Raw genomic sequence first — 14,923 nt, 5'->3', positions numbered from 1 at the left:
AAGGAATCAGTGGGAGCAGCCAGCTGGCTGAACTAGTAGTGGTCCTCTGAGCTATTCAGGAGGAGGCCAGAGGGATTTGTCACTTGTATACCAACTCTTGGTCAGTAGCAAATGATCTTACTACTTGGATGCCCCAGTGGCAACAAAACTAATGGTTAATCGGGAGTAAACAGGTTTGGGGAAAACAATACTGGGAAGAGATCTGAATCCTACTGTATACTACCATTATCACTGCTTTCCATGTTGATACTCATGGGTCTTTGCTTTTTCTTGACAGACATCCTCCTTTAGCTCAGAGGAGGCAGGCAGATCAATAGGCCAAAATTTCCACCGTAACTGCAAACTCGAATGCAGATGAATGGATTACAACATGTTCAAGCCTTGCAGTGAGAGGCATTATAATGTGTGATGGTATAATTAATGAGAATAACCTGTCTGCTAGTAATAAGTACATGGGTCATCATGTCAGAGGCTGACAATGAGTTCATCAACTGCGTAGCCACCGCTGCAGCAGAAGCCAAGTGCAGTCAGTGCTGGGTATGCCTTGAGTTGCCAGAGGCTGCCGGGAACGGGCTACTTTGGAGAATTGTCCCTGCTAACATTTCTGAATGGATATGCTGATACCAGTGGGCATGGGATAATAACACTTGTAGTCCAGCCTGGACTTTTATTTAACTAAACCAAGCAGTCTGTTTTTGCCCAAGCCCTAAGTAAACACAGCACCTTTGTTACTTAAATTACATATTACAGCAATAAGCTACTTGTGGAAAAAGCTCTTAATGATAGTATCACTGGACTTATGTTATCGGATGAATTTGCTCAGCCGTATACTGTTGTGTTGCAAAATCGAATGACATTAAATATGCTTACCATAGCCCAAGGAGGGGTTTGTGCCTTACTGCATACTGAATGTTATGTGATATCCCTAACAATTCTCACAATATTACTCTCTTTGCAAAGCCATGGTGGGTGTGGTTTTTATTAATTGTGCTTTTAATTCTCCTGTGCTCATCCTGTATCTGTAATCTATATCAACTATGGCTTCCCCATGTATCTGTAAGGATATTTTCCTACAATTGATTATCAAATTGAAGCTGAATGTGGAGGTAAAGTTAAATATTAAATTTGAACTCAATTGAACATGGACACAAACAGTGGTCATTAAGTCCCAGAATGGATTGTGTGAGCCCCTTTAGGCGTTTATCCAGCGTTGTTTCAGATGAAACAACTATTTCATGATGAAATCTCTATTTCAATCTATTCCTATATGTTAGTTATTGAAAAACAATATACAGTAACAAAAACAAGTTGACCTTTTGTATTCCTCGAGCCCAGTTGCAAAGGGCCCTCGTGACTGGGCCTCATACCAAACAGCTTATTACAAAAAGAGCTAGGGTCCCAGACTGTGCCGAAGCTTCATGAGACCTCTCCTTGTCTGTGCATTCATGAGTGGTGGACTGTGGAGCCCAGGCTGTTGCTTCCCAGTCTGGTGCTGAATCCTGCATAGCCTAGTGAGTGCAGTGTCTGACTCTGGAGCCCAGGCTGTTGCTTCCCAGTCTGATGGTGAATCCTCCATAGTCTGGTGAGTATAAATGTGTGTATCTATTTTCCCTTCTCCTGTTTCCACTGCAATTTGCTTATTATATCAATTTGCTTATTATATTAATTTGCTTATTATATCATTTGCTTGTTATGTGTGCATTGCCATTTATGTGGAATAAAGCTTGTTTACCCTTAAAGGTATTGTGTGTGTGCCTTTTCTTTTTCCCTCTCGTGTTTCCCGCACAGAACACCCCTTGCCAGGGGAGTGAACCGTTTTGTCTCACTGGGGTTGCAGGTGCCACTGGGGAATGAAAAAAACTCCTACAGCTAGCTCGGTGTCGGCCCAAACAGCTGCTCAGTTTTGTGCTTGAGACCCGGGTCCCTGGTGTTGTAGGCATAGGAGGGAATCTTCTGTTGTGCGGATTGCAAAAACTGTGGGAAAATTGTAGTACCTGGGCCCAGTAGCACAGTCCCTTATGGCTTCCCTTGGCTGGGGGAGGGAGGTCCCCCAGCTCCTTGCCCCTCCTAGGTGAAGCCATACCCCACCCTGCTTCTGTTCACTCTCCGTGCTTTGTATCTACTGCCTAACCAGTCCCAGTGAGATGAACTGGGTCTCTCAGTTGGAAATGCAGAAGTTGCCCACCTTCTGCTCTGGTCTTGCTGGGAGCTGCAGACCAGATCTGTTCCTATTTGGCTATCTTGGTCCTTCCCTTGTATGTTGATTTTGTATCATGCAACTTTACTGAATTTATCAGTTCTAATAATTTTCTTGTGGAGTCTTTAGGTTTTTCCAAATATAAGATGATACTTTCTCCAAACAAGGATGATTTGACCTCTTTCTTTCCAGTTTGGATGCGCTCTATTTCTTTCTCTTGTCTGATTGCTCTAGCTAGGACTTCCAATACTATGTTGAATAAGAGAGGTGAAAGTGGGCATCCTTGTCATGTTCCAGATCTTAGAGGAAAGACTTACAGTTTTTCCACGTTCAATATTAATAGTAGCTTTTGGTTTGTCATTTATAGTTTTTATTGTGTTGAGATGTGTTTCTTTTATACCCAGTTTTTTGAGGGTTTTTATCCTGAAGCAATGTTCAATTTTATGAAATGCTTTTTCTCCATCAGTTGAAATGATCATGTGGTTTTTGTGCTTTATTCTGTTGATATGATATATCCCATTGACTAATTTGCATATGTTGAACTATCCTTGCTTCCCTAGGATAAATCCCACTGGGTCGTGATGAATGACCTTTTTCATGTGTTGTTGAATTTGGTTTGGTAGTATTTTGTTGAGGATTTTTGCATCAGTGTTCATCAGGGATATTGGCCAGTGGTTTCCTTTATTTGATGTGTCTTTGTCTGGTTTTGGTATCAGGGTAAGACTAGCCTTGTTGAATGAATTTGGAAGCATTCCCTCCTTCTCTGTTTTTCAAAATACTTTAAATATGATTGGTATTAGTTCTTTAAATGTTTGGTTGAATTCAGCATTGAAGCCATTGGGTCCCAGGCTCATGTGCTGCAAGACATTTTTTTTGTTATGGCTTCGATCTCACTACTTACTATTGGTCTGTTCAGGTTTTGGATTTCTTTATGATTCAATTTTGGTAGGTTGTGTGTGTCAAGGAATTCATCCATTTGTTCTAGATTTTCCAATTTATTGGCATATAGTTGCTCATAGTAGCTGCTAATAATCCTTTGAATTTCTGTGGTATTGGTTGTAATGTCTCCTTTTTCACCTTTGATTTTATTTATTTGTGTCTTCTCTCATTTCTTGTTAATTAGTCTGGCTACAGATTTGTCGATTTTATGTATCTTTTCAAAAACCATCTTTTTCTTGCATTGTTCTTTTTTTGTTTCAGTTTCACTAATTTATGCTCTGTTCTTTATTATTTCTCTTCTAATTTTGTGTTTTGTTTGTCCTTTTCTATTTCTTTAAGATCAATGGTTAGGTTATTTATTTGAAGTTTTCCTACTTTTTTGATGTAGGTGCTTATAACTATAAACTTTCCTGTTAGTACTACTTTTGCTGTAGGTTTATTATGTTGTTCTTACATTATTATTTATTTCAAGAAAATTTTCAGTTTCCTTCTTAATTTCTTCTTTGTCATTCAAGAGCATATTGTTTAATTTTCATGTGTTCTTAGAGATTCCAAAATTCCTCCTGTTACTGATTTCTAGTTTTATTCCATTTTAGTCAGAGAAGATACTTGATATAATTTCAATCTGTTTGAATTTTTAAGACTTTTTTTATTGAGTCACGTATGGTCTATTCTTGATAATGATCCATGTGCTGAGGAGAAGAAAAGAATGTGTATTCTGGACTAGTTGGATGAAATCTTCTCTAACTACCTATTAGATCTATTCATTCTGTAGTGCAGATGAAGTCCAATGTTTCTTTGTTGATTTTCTGTCTAGATGATTCTGTCTAATGCTGGAAGTGCGATGTTGAAGCCTCCAGCTATTCTTCTATTGGGGTCTTGTTTTTTAGCTCTAATAATATTTTATCTATATGTTTGGGTTCTCCAGTGTTGGGTACATATATAATTCTTATAGCCTCTCGCCAGATTGACCCCTTTCTCGTTGTATAATGAACTTCTTTGTCTCTTTTTATAGTTTTTGTCTTGAAATCTGTTTTGTATGAGTATAGCTACCTACTCGTACTCATTTGAGAGATTCCTGAGCTATAACTGTATTTCACCCATGACATCTATAAGAATGTGGTTCACCAAGGTTTAGGATGAGATTGAGGTATCTGCATTTTCAAACATATTCATAGGCAATTTTGATATTCACCTTAGGTAAAATACTGTGATTTTACAGAAGATAATCTAAACTTGAAAAGTAAATATTTTTCCATCTTTATGGATGGAGAAACCCAAGATCCAATATTTAACAGTTTTAAAGATTAATAGAGAAAATTTGTACATCTTTCATTGTAACTTGCTTAATACTTAACTCTAACATTTGGAAAGAAGTTATTTTTAATAATTAGTGGTTAAGAACACAAACTATTGAGTCAGGCAACTGGATTTGTAACCCTGGCTTGCTTGTGGTGTGACCTGGGAAAAAATACTTACTCTTCTATGCCTTAGTGTTCTTTTTTATAAGATATAAATAAGTATAGAGTTGTTTTGAGTTAATTAATACCAAGATTATAATGTCTAGCACATAGTAAGTGCATTATTATCATTCCTATCTCATGTTACAGTTTGTTTCTTTTTTGGTTTGTTTTGTAGTCTTGTGAAAAATCAATTAGTATCTTCTATATAATAGTCTTCTAAGAGTAGCTCTCAGTATTATTCTTTAATATTATATCATATTTGCAGTTTACTAATCCTAAAAATAATGTATAATATACTTGTATCTAAAAACTCAAATCCAGAAATATATCAAAATTTCAAATGAAAGATATTTGTGGCTTACCAATGATAATATTTTTTGTTTTTCAAATGTACTTATTTCAAATGAAGCATATGCATAAATTCCTTAGTCTTTCTATTTGTGTTTACTTCGAAACACTACATCTTTGTATAAATTTTGAAGACATGGTTTGCTTTCTTTTTAATATTCTGTACTTTTTTTGTAGACTTCTTAGTACTTTTTTCTTGTGCTCACTTTCCTATTTTCAGTTCTTCTCCTCCTCCTTGTGTCTGGTAATGAAAACTCAATTGTGGAAAATTAGAATGGTAAAAGGGAATAAAGACAAGATGATTTTTAGATTTTATTGACATATTTTTATTGGTGTGTTTATTAAGATTTTATTGATATGTTTATCAAGGATATGTGTGTTATATCTTTGATATACTGTGTTCAGAGATTTAATTTCATAGTAAATGAGAGATTATCTTATTTTTATTTGTGTTTTTAAAGTTTACATGTTTGATAAGGAGACTGTTTCTATAAGATTATGTTATATTCTCTCACCACTGGGACCACTTCCCTCCTGCCCCTTTCCACTCCAAAGCACATGGGTTACACAGCTGCTATAGGGTTGTACACTGTCCCATGTGTATTAAGCCAACACAGCCTGCAAAGGGGTTGCACTTTGGAGCATGGTAGTAGCGTGGCTGTTTGGAGACCCCAGAAGTGTAGCTGCCAGAATTATGCCATCTGGTAGCAATGCTGCCAGCCAGTTCCACCCAGGGCATAAATATATTTTTGCTGAGCACTTTTCCTATTGCAACAGCCATGAATGCCTAGGCAGGGATGTGGATGGATGGTCATGGGAACTAACTGAAAAGTGTTTAATTGGAACCACTCTAATGTTCAAGGTGAGAGTACTTGCAATAAGGCATGAAGAAACACATTCAAACTTTTACAATAGATGCAGGAAGCTTAACCAAATAGTCTTTTAACTTTTATGAAGATTTTTAAATTAAATAATTGTGAGATTATAGTGAGGAATAATTACTTTAAAAAATTAATTTTTATACACATGGCAGAACATGGTACAGAAACATAGCTTTTGTTTTTAAGGTAAAATAATTGTGATCACCTTTATTTGGTGAGAGTTTATTTCTGTTTTCTTAAAAATTCCCAGAACATTGAATATAACTCAACATTCCATGGAGAAGAAAGTATTATGCAGCTTGCATGTGTGCATATCTGCATATCGGAGCACGAAATATTGACATGATAATTGTAGTCAAGCCTGAGTGAACAGTGGCCTGTGGGAATTCAGCTGGTGTTGTACCAACTGGATGGCTGCTCAGGACACAGTTTGAAATGCAAGGTGCAAGTTAGCACTTTATTCAGCACAGGCAGGCATCATTTAAAAATCCTTGGGGGCAACCCTGGTGATGTGCAGATGTTAAAACAGTCTGTTCCAAAGTGCTGATATTTTCCAACACTGGAAGAAACTTCTAGATTCTGGGTGAAAAATATTTGCACAATTATAAAAGGCGTATAATACACAATCTTTTCCAACTCTTTTATGTTGTTTTACATAATAAATGTTGAGTATATGCAGAAATATCTGGACAAGCAGTTAAAAGAGACAAAATATAAGAAAATCAGGAAATAGTCACTTAATTTTTAACTATAAAACAGAAAAAAGTTTTGTTTTGAGTTTCAGCTTTGTATATTTAGAAATGGCGTTGAATGAGTATCTGATTATATATAGAGTATCTTATCTTATTTAGTAATATATTTAATATAAACAGATATGTTCTATTGAATTGTTGTTTCTTTGTTTAAAGAGTTCATCCGTACTCTGTAATTTACAGATTCAGACTCACATCTTAGCCTGATGATCTTCTGCACTGTATTCTGATGGAGTAAGGAAAAAAATGTCAATCATTTGTCATTTGCCGACTTCTCCAGCACAAGTTTTGGCTTTCAAATGTAATTTTAAACATGTATTTTATACTGGAAATTAAAATAGTTCTAAATTCTGGATTATACAATAAAAACTCAGTTTTGTATAAAAGCAAAGTAGTTATATTAACTATACTTGAGCCTTTAAAACATTTTATATCAAATTTTTTGTATGAATTAGGATCCGTTGAATTATTTTTATTTCGCATACTATAGTTTTCTTTTTTTAAATAGTTGCTTTTACTGTGGAGTAAAATGTGTTTGTACAATATTTTTGCAACCTCGTTTTCAAGTTTTATTATTCGTATATTGTTTATAGATGCCATTCCAGTAATTCACTATGCATATTCGTAATAAGAAAATACTTATAAAATAGTCCATGAATAAATGGATAAATAATTTGATGATGGCATAACTTTGATTTCTCTAAACTTCTATTATTAAGGCTTACTGTTTTAGAATCTTAATGTTTACTAGAAATTGGGAATTGTTTAAATTGCAAGCCATTGATAGGTATAAAATCTGCATTTTAATAGATTATCTACTCAAATGAAAGAAAACGTTAGTCCAATAAATAGCTTTATTTTGTGCATTATTTATATCTGTAAATAAAAAATAACCAACTTCAGTAAGTTTTGCCTTTTTGTTTATAAATTCAGACTAATATCACTACCTCATTTATAGTTAAATGTTTTTTTAGACTCTAATATTTCATTTTGACATCTCATTAAAAGTGGGCTCAAACCCAGAAAATATGATCCTGTTGTAGTGTATAATATATGGCATGGTCTATAACATAATAAAATTTTGTTTCTTAATGATTTAGAATAATTTCTCAGATTTTTGAGTTTAGAAAAATGGCAGAAAGTTAGCATAGTAATTCATGTGGCTAAGTACAGCATTGTTAAATGTTTAAATGGGAAGTACTCTTGGGAAAAATGATTGGTGCTTAAAACTTGTACAGATTTGACAGCCTCTCTTCACTTCATTTTTCATCCTAAAGAAGTCTGCAAATATTCTTCGCTCACATCATTATTGCACATCAGTGGTTCTAATTAGCTAAACAGGAGTTTGTCTCAGTCATTGATCATCATCAGCTTCTGGCAGTGTCTTTTTTTTTTTTTTAAGGACCTTTTTTTTTAATGTCTTGTAAGTACATAGAAGTACATGTATTAATTGAATTGACCAGATTGGTTGGTGACATAAACTCGAAACAATATTTAAAAATCTTATTTTTTCAAGTAGAAAATATTGTATTCCTGTTACAGGCCATTTTATCTTGGGAGCATTTTCCTGTTATGAAAATGTTAGACATCTCTTACCACCAGGAGGAGCTGCTAGACAAATTGCCATATTTTGAGTTGTGATTATCTTTCAATTTCAAAATTATAACATATTAGTCAATTTTGAAGGTTTTTAGTTATATAGCATTCAGGTATATTTCTTGAAGTTTTTATTTTATATGACACTTTATGATCCATTTTTCAATATTACGTCATTCAGATTAATCTATTGAGAAGTGTGTTATTGTTATTTTGGTGACTCTCACACTTTAGTGTGCATCAGAATTGCTTGGGATATTGTGTCTTAGTCAATTCTGGCTGCTGAAACAGAATCCTGGGTGGCTTAAATAACAAACATTTATCCTCATGGTTCTGGGGGCTGGGAAGTACAAAATTAAAATGCCAGCCAATGTGGTTTCTGGTGAGGGCTCTTTGCAGTTGGCTGCCTTTTTGTTGTATCCTCAATGACAGAGAAGGATCCTCTCTCTAGTGTTCCCTCTCATTAAGGTGCTACTCCCATTCATGAAGGAGTAATCCTCATGACCCTAATTTCCTTTCACAGGCCCTACCTCCAAATACTGTCACATTGGTTATTAGGGCCTCAGTGTATGAATTCTGAGGAGACACAAACCTTCAGTCCACAGCACCTTGTTAAACACAGATTGCTGGGCCCCCACTCTTAGAGTTATTGATTCAATGCATCTGGATTGGACTGAAGAACATGCATTTCTAACCTAGGTGATGATAATGCTAGTGCTCTGGCAACCTAACCACTAGTCTGTGAGTATGTGTACATACTGTGTCATAGGAGATAATTAGCCTAGTATCAAGCTCATTTGGAAACTGTATTAATGCTTTTGTTTGGATTTGGTGGCACATAATCTGGTATTATCCATATCTCATTTAAAAGGACCACCAGAATTTATTTGGATACTAGTGGGGATCTTAAGCTTATTATAGAAGAGGGGATTATAAAGACTAACCGTACAGTTTTTTTTTAAACATTTAAGTTTAGGGGTACATGTGCAGGTTTCTCATATAGTTAAATGTGTTTTTAGGTAAACTTTAAAAGTAAACTTGTGTCATGGGAGTTTGTTTTACAAGTTATCTTATCACCCAGATATTAAGCCTAGTACCCATTAGTTATTTTTCCTGATCTTCTACCTTTTCCCACCTTCCACTCTCTGATAGGACCCAGTGTGTGTTGTTCCCCTCAGTGTGGCCATGTGTTCTCATCATTTAGCTCCCGCTTATAGGCAAGAACATGTTGCACATGCAGTATTTGGTTTTCTCTACCTGCATTAGTTTTCTGAGGGTAATTACCCTCAGCTTCATCCGTGTCCCTGCAAAGGACATGAACTTGTTCTTTTTTATGGCTTTGTAGTATTCCATGGTGTATATGTACCACATTTTCTTTATCCAGTGCATCATTGATGGCCATTAATGTTGATTCCTTGTCTTTGCTATTGTAAATAGTGCTGCAGTGAATATATGGGTGCATATATCTTTGTATGGAATGATTTATATTCCTTTGTAACCCTATAAATTAAACTAATTCCTGGACAGTTAAAAATAGATTCATGGTATATCCAGAAAAGAACTTACAGAGGAAGTATCTGACTGTAGTTAGTGCTTTGACTTTCATGATCTAGGTCATCTTTGTCCCTGGGTAAACCCTATCATGCCCTACCTTTTGGGATCTGCTTATTTTCCTCCTAATGTATATACCTCTAATAGATTTAGTATTCTTTTGCAGTACTTCTGATTTTATAATGGGAAGTTAAACATTCAAGTGGTAATTTGAGATAATATATTAGTGACAAATTATAGGTAAAATGCATATATTTTTAACATAAAATAGTTGTGTAAATCAATAAAAGCACTAAAATATAAAATGGCAGATACACTGACAGGCAATGCCAAAACATAAAATAAAAAGGGGCAGAAATTCATCAATTTCTGAAAGTATAGTATATTTTATTATTAATATAAGAAACAAAAGAAGGCCTAGTTGTACACAATGGATTGGAATTATGTATTAAATGTGCTATTAATGTATGGTAAGTAGAAAACAAAATATTCAAGATGAAGTACAAATGGTAAAAATAAGTCATCATGATATAGGTGTTTGCAAAATTTCCAATGTGGTTTATTCCAATTGTCCACCCTTTGTGTGCCTACATCCAAAAGGCTAAACTTGTCTTGAGAAAGACCCTGAACCATGATGACAATGATCTTGTATAAATTTATGACCACTAATTTTAAGTGGTCCTCAGTACTGCCTGGTCATCATCCTATTTTTTCCTGGCCCACTTACTATCTCAGCATCCTATAATGTTTTGTTTCCTCTCTTATCAACTTCCAACACTTCTTTTCCCATTCTTACTTTCAGCTGTTGGATACCTTTGCTTTCATATACCATTGAGAAAGTGGAAACTCTTAGAAGGGAGCTTTTTATTCCTTCCCATAACTGTATCTACTAACATATCTGAATCTGTTCTCATATTCTCTCTTTTTATTTCTTTGGAAGAACTGTTTATATTTACCAAAGGCCAAACAAACTATATGTACGCTTCAAGCCTCAAGGATTCAAAGGTGTTGGACTGCAGTTCTCTTTTCTCTCCTGCATCATCAGTGTCTCTCACTGCCCTGGATTGTTCCTGTCAGCATACACACAGGCTGTCTTCTTTCCCATGTTAAAAAACAAAAAAACAAAAGTCTTGTGATCTCATATTTCCCTTGAACTCTTTTGCCATTTCTCTGCTCCTTTCTGTGCAAAATTCCCCTGAAGAGTACTTTTCAGTATTTCTATGTTTTTCTTTCTCACTTGAACTCACTCTAATTAGGCTTTGTAATCACCATCCTCCTAAAATAGTTCTCATCAAGATATCACTACTGACCTTAATTGATATGGTTAGATTCTGTTTCCCCACCCAAATCTCATCTTCAGTTGTAGTCCCATAATTCCCAATGTGTTATGGAAAGGACCTAGTGGGTGACAATTTGAACCATGGGGGTGGTTTCCCCCATACTGTTCACATGGTAGTGAATATAATGGTATATGAAAGCAAGGCCTTGAGATCTGATGGTTTTATCAGGGGTTTCTGCTTTTGCATCTTCCTAATTTTCTCTTGCCGCCACCATGTGTAAGAAGTACCTTTCACCTCCCGCCATGATTCTGAGGCCTCCCCAGCCATGTCGAACTGTAAGTCCAGTTAAACCTCTTCTTCTTCCCAGTCTCGGATATGTCTTTATCAGCAGTGTGAAAACAGACTAATACGTTAATATTGCTAAATCCAGCAGTCATTCCTCAGTCTTTACCTTCTTTAGTGTGTTTGCAGCATTTGATGTACTTGATCATTTCTTTCTACTAAATTCTATTCACTTAGCTCTTTCTCTTGATTCTCCTCTTAAATTACTGGCTTATCCTTCTTAGTTTCCTGTGATGTTTTTTCCTTATTTTACTAATCTATAAATGTTGAAATACTCCAGGACTCAATCCTCATACTTCTGTATGCAAAATCACTCCCTAGGCGAACCTGTCTACCCTTATGGTCTTAAAAATACAGTAGTCTGCCTTATCCATGGGGGATATATTCCAAGCCTCCCAGTGGATACTTGAAACCATGAATAGCACTGAATCCTATGTACACTATGTTTTATCCTACACAGTAATAGACAGGTAGTGTTTATAGCATGGCTACTTCCGACAAAGAGATGATTCACATCCTACGTGAGTTGGGAATTGCACGGTGCAAGTTTTTTCATGCATTTAGAATAGCACTGCAATTTAACGCTTATGGATTGTATATTTCTTGAACTTCTGATTTAATATTTTTGGATCACAGTTGACTGCTGGTAACTGAAGCCATGGAAAGTGAAACTGAGGGTAAGGGGGAACTACTGTATTTGGATGACTCCTAAAGTTGTATCTCCAGCCTTAACTTTTTTACTGCATCCAGACTTTTTAATCCAACTGCCTACTTCTCTTGGATGTTGATTAGGCATCTCAAACTTAGTATGTCCACGTTTGAAATCCTTGTGTCCACCAAACTTCTTCTCTGTGTCTCAGATAATGTCTACTCCATTCTTCCAGTTGTGTAGGCAAAAGCTTTGGAGATATTCCTGACTTTTCTATCAAGAAATCCTGTTAGCTCTACCTTTAAAATATCCAAAATTTAATCACTTCCCAATTCCACTGCATCTACCTATCTTGTACAATTCAGCTTTCTTTTTTACCTGGCTGTTTCATATGCTTTCTCACTTGTCTTTTTGCTTTCTCCCTTGACTCTTAATGTCTGTCCTCAACCCACCAGCTATTGATACTCTTAGAATGTTACATGTTATTTATCTGCTCATTGCTTTCCCATTTCACTTCAGATCCAAATTTCACAGGGCCTAGAAGGCCATATATTATTGTATCCCCAGTGATTTCTCTGTTCTTAGCTACCATTTCCTTATCCACTTTACTATATATGTATGTACTTCTGTGCTGTTCTTTGAATATACCAATTGCCCTTGCTCTTGTGTCTTTGCTCTTGCTACTAGTTCTGTAACTTGACTTGGAAAACTCTTCCCTGGGGTCTTCATGACTCTTCCTTCCTTCCTTTAGATCTCTCCTCAAATATAATATTACCTTTAAGGAGAGTTATTTGTTAACTATCCTATGTAAAATAACAACAACCTTCGTTTCACTCCCAACTTCTCTAGGACTGGACATTCCTTTCTTTGTTACCCTAATTTATTGTCCTTATTCTACTGATAGCAATTTGACATAGTATGTATTATTTATCTTCATTATCTATGTACTAAAATGTTAATTCCGTGAAGGCAGCAACTTGGTTTATTTTGTTTCCTCCAATATCTCTAGTCCCTAGTCTAATGGCTATCATGTAATAAATGCGCAGTAAATACTGGAATGAATGATGGATTAATGTGTTAGATGTGGCTTTCCTTTATGTATTCTGCTAGGTATTCCTTCAATCTGAGAACTTATATTTAATTATAAAATATTCTCAGCAGTTACCTCCTGAAATACTGCTTTATTTTTCATCCCATAGTTATTACTTCTGGAATGTTTTAGGCATATGTTAGAGATTCCCAAAGAAACTTATGTCTCAACTGTGTTTTCATGTTTTTAATCTCACTATTTTCCTGGATGAATCCCTTATTACTATCCCTCATTCCACTGATCTCTTTTTGTGTCTAGTTTTGAGCTTAGTCCATTTGGTTGTTTTTTACTTCAGTGATTATAATTTTTTATCTTCAAGATTTTAATCGCTTCTTTACATCTACCTGATCGTGTTTCAGCTCTCATCTTTACTTTTTTTTTTTCTTTTTTGAGACGGAGTCTTGCTCTGTCGCCCAGGCTGGAGTGCAGTGGCCAGATCTCAGCTCACTGCAAGCTCCGCCTCCTGGGTTTACGCCATTCTCCTGCCTCAGCCTCCCGAGTAGCTGGGACTACAGGCGCCCACCACCTCACCCGACTAGTTTTTTTTTTTTTTTTTGTATTTTTTAGTAGAGACGGGGTTTCACAGTGTTAGCCAGGATGGTCTCGATCTCCTGACCTCGTGATCCGCCCGTCTCGGCCTCCCAAAGTGCTGGGATTACAGGCTTGAGCCACCGCGCCCGGCCTTTACTTTTAACATTAGTTATTCTTTTGTCTTTATGGACCTTTAACTTACTTATTTTAGTCTTTTTCATTGTATTTGGTTATTTTTATTTTTACTAGAGGATTGCATCTTTTGACTTGAACTTAGTATGTCAGTGTATGTGGGTTCATGTATTTTGAATTTTTTTGTTTGGGGTCATATCTCAAGAGGGAAGGTTGCTGTTATTGTTACTGTTTACTTCCTCCTCTTTCTCCACCACCAGGTCCTTATCTAATGCCTATCTTTTTTTTTCTAGAAATTTTATAGTTGCCTTTAAATTGTCAGTCTTACCCAAATCTCTTTCCTGAAATAGGTTTTATAGAGGTTTTGCTATACCTAGCCTCAGCTGCAGGGTGTTCTGGCTCAAGTCTTGACTGGGGAGCTACGTCTATAAACTTTTGCCTTTCTAAACTCTAATATAAGCCTTGGTTCTAGGCAAGGATGGGGGGAAGCTTTTTTCCAGCTTCACTTCATGAGTTAGCATTCCTGTCCCACACAGTGAGCCTGGTTGTGCTTCTGCATACTGGGTAAGGCACTCTTATTCCCTATTAACCCCAGAAGTCAAGCTCCTTTCCACCTCAGCCTGCATCTGAATCTGGAGGACAGCAAACAGTAGCCTCATCCCCATTTATAGATTTCTATTTTTGTTTAATTTGTGATTCTCAGAGATACAAATTTGTCTGTTTAATTTTTTATGTTTTTCTATGAATACCATATATTTTATTTGTGACCTTTTCAAAAAATGTAAGTCAGTGTCCAATAAATTTCTCCTTATTTATGGTATAAATTGACTGGTGTCAGCCTGATTATACAGTCTCTTCAGACCTTTGCTCCTTCCTTTCCCTTTTCCTCCTTTTCCTTTGTAAAGCTGTATTTGTTTAAAAGCTATATTTGTTTTAGAATATAGTCATTCTTTACAAGTATTGTGATTTTCTGTTTCCCAGAGAACTATGCTTTGAGTGTACAACTGCCATTTAGTTTAGTTAATAGTAGTCTCAGAGACTAGAAATGTATAGGAAGGTGTCAGAAATCAAAAAATTCTAGTTATAGGATATCAACTATAAGTAAATCTCTGCCAATCTATCTTTTGAGACTCTTACTTAAAAAATGGTAAATTTTATCCTTAATATAATTG

General features: G+C 35.7%; 1 protein-coding gene across 5 annotated transcripts in view; it reads left to right on the top strand.

Moving 5' to 3' along the window:
• The window catches only part of CNTLN (centlein), a 365,382-nt gene that overhangs the window by 71,424 nt on the left and 279,035 nt on the right, over nt 1-14,923 (top strand). The gene's annotated exons all lie outside the window — the stretch shown is intronic.

The sequence above is a fragment of the Piliocolobus tephrosceles genome, chromosome 14 (assembly GCF_002776525.5).
Source record: "Piliocolobus tephrosceles isolate RC106 chromosome 14, ASM277652v3, whole genome shotgun sequence".
NCBI classification, from domain to species: domain Eukaryota; kingdom Metazoa; phylum Chordata; class Mammalia; order Primates; family Cercopithecidae; genus Piliocolobus; species Piliocolobus tephrosceles.
Note: the sequence above shows the minus strand (reverse complement) of the source record. Positions and strands in the feature narration are given on the sequence as shown.